The sequence below is a fragment of the Natator depressus genome, chromosome 19, assembly GCF_965152275.1.
Source record: "Natator depressus isolate rNatDep1 chromosome 19, rNatDep2.hap1, whole genome shotgun sequence".
Classification (NCBI taxonomy): domain Eukaryota; kingdom Metazoa; phylum Chordata; order Testudines; family Cheloniidae; genus Natator; species Natator depressus.
The window spans coordinates 7,759,068-7,762,027 of record NC_134252.1 but is presented as its reverse complement, the minus strand read 5'-3'; positions in this window follow the sequence as shown (position 1 = coordinate 7,762,027).

The following is a 2,960-nucleotide window of genomic DNA, read 5'->3' as shown; positions in this document are numbered from 1 at the left end:
CCCTCTTTCTGGTGAAAATGATTATCCCTCTGGTTTGGTAGCTCCGATCTGTTCCAGGCTTCCCTGGACTGCCTGTGGGCCTGCATGTTACTCCAGGTCCAGCCCTTTTCTCCAGAGCCTCAGCCTCCACCTGGCCTTTGTATGCGGTGGGCAGAAGGTAGTCTTATCTCTCTGCATACTGCAGGCGGTGAAAGCACCAGCACCTGTTAGAGAGCACCTTTGAAATGATCTTGACAATGGGTTAGAACTAAAATCCCTGGAGTTGACAAGAGGTGAGTCTATCCTAGCTAAACCCTGATTCCCAGGGGTTTATACTGTGGTTTGACGTCCATTGATGCTTGGGGATGAGTGCCGTACTCGGAGCAGATGTACTCCTGTGGGTTTCTATGTGGTAACGAATGCCTCTGAGCTTCATTCTGATGGATCAAAGAGAGATCCAGCTACGCTGCCTTATTTCCCTGTGTAAAAACCATTCTGGGCTTGTGGGATTCTTGTTGCAAAGGGAGCAGTCTATATTTTGGCTAAGGTTTCTCCCATGGGGCTTCTAACCTTCAAAGCGCAAGGTGTTCCTGCAGCTGCCACAGAATCACTTAATGTGGCCGAGATGAGATGAAAGCCCCAGGGCTCTGCCCACTTGGGAATGGATTGAGTTACTAAAAAAGTATCTCTGGACAGATTCCCTATCGCAGGCTCTGGGGATGGATCTTTGGTTGGGGATTAGGTTGAATTGCCGGGACATGCTCTCTGGGTCCCCCTATGTTTAATTGTTTCTGTAATGCCCTGAAAAGCAATATCATTGATTTGTTTGACCCACTGGGGGAAGCTCAGTCAAGATAAATCCAAGGAGAAGTTGCAAATAACGTGTCGCTCTTTTGCCCTGGAATCAGCAAGAGCTGGACGCTGGCTTTGAAACCTTCAGATGCTGCTGTTTTGTAAGGACTCTTCGCCTCCCACTCTCCCTGTCTTCCCAGCCAGGGTTGGGATCCTTAAGGCAAACTCTGTGAATGAGGCAGGGATTACGGGGGGGGGACATACAGTTTGCCTCACGGAGCATGTGCTGTCAGATGACCACACTGTTAAAAATGGATTTAATGGGCCTAATCGGTTTAATATTAACGCCCCATCTCCAAAGATTAACAGTGTTATGCGACCCAAATAGCGGCTGCTAGTCTGCATATTCCACTGACGATCCCATTAGCGATGGATGCTGAGCTGCAGGTGGGGGCTGTGCTGGTGAGAGTTTTTTCCTTCTCCTCGATGTTGTGGTTGCGATGCTCAGACTTCCTCTCGGGCTCGCTCGTGGCAGGGGTCAGAGGATATGGCCCTCGTGACCGTAGGTTCTGTTTCACTATCTCATCCCTCCCGTGACAGAGCTGGGAAATGAATCCACTGGTGGAAATGCAAAGAGTCCTAGATTCCTAGATTCCAAGGCCAGCAGGAACCATTGTGGTCATCTAGTGTGTCCTCCTGCATAGCCCAGGCCAGAGACTGTCCCCAGAATTATTCCTGGAGCAGCTTTTTCCACTCGCGATTTTAAAATTTTCCGTGATGGAGAATCCACCCCGAGCCTGGGTAAATTTTTTTTATTGCTCTCACTATTAAAAATTGTTGTCTTATTTCCAGGATTAATTTTTAAGCTTCAACTTCCAGCCACTGGATCATGTTAGACCTTTGTCTGCTACACTGAAGAGCCCCTGATTAAATATTTGCTCCCCGTGTGCATGCTACAGACTAAACTCAAGTCACTCTTTAACCTTCTTTTCATTAAGGGCTAAGCCTGAGAGATGCCCCCTTGATTCCTGGAGTAGAGAGTGCTCAGCATCTTGAAGGGTCAGGTGCAAGGTTCGTTTCCCTGTCACTGTTTGGCCCATGGAGGCCTCGCTGGAGCATCTTCCCTTGAGCAGATAGAAAACACCCCTCCTGTAGGTTCTGTACGGCCACCCTTCACCGCAGTATTTGAGCATCCTGCAAGTAAAGTCTCTAGTGGACTTCAGACTTTCAGGATCCTCAAGCAGGCTGCAGATTCAGCTGGAGCAGTGGAAATGCTCCATACACAGGGGAAAGTTCTGAGGCTTTCTTGGCTCTGGATTGCTAGTGTCCTTTTGGATGCTCTGAGTCTCGAGTGGGGAGGAGTTAATGCTTCTTTGAATGATCTTCCTAGTTAGCTGTTGCCCTGAGAGGCCAGCAGGGAAACTGCGGGCAGCTCCTCACCGTTGAACTTAGCCAGCAAACTGCGCACGTTACCCCTAGGCATAAAAAACCACCACAGGGTATTTTTATTCCCCGCATTAGGTAAGTGCCAGCATGCAGGCCTGGCATGAAGGCGGTACTGGCGAGGACCTGAACGGGTTCCTGCTGCCGTGTTGCGTGGCCTTTGTTCAGATTTCCCTCGCTTGGTTTTGTTGCTCCCGGCCCCCTCTCTGCCTCTTTCAGCTAAGAGCACAGTTAAAAATCAGCCTCCCTGAGAAAGTTGTTGGGGTCTCGAGTTTCAGGCTGTTGTGGTTTGAGTGGAATGAGGATGAGGAATGCCACTTCGCTCCATCTGCCCTCCGCTAATCCCCAGACAAATGCAGCCTTCCCATCTGTGCTGCTGAGTCTCAGGGCCTATCACACCAGGCACTTTATCTAAATGACTTTGGCCAAAGATAAGGTAATTAATTACAGTGGGATTAGAAAACAGCCCAGGCCTGGCTTTGCCTATCAGTAAAAACCTATGCTAGGCTGGCCCTGACCCTGCACTAGAAGTGCAGGTCGTTGTTGCCCAAAGAGAAAGGTTTGAGGAAATGCCCTGCCTGCCCTAGGGACAGTCCTCCCTTGGATGTATGAACACCCTGACCATCAGCAATGAACACGGAGCTCCTGCATTGCTCCCGCTGCCCAGCTGTATCCTTCCATCACAGGGGCCGTTAGTGCTCAGGACAGAGGCTAGCAGGAGGAGCCTGGAGAGTGAAGCCCCCAAA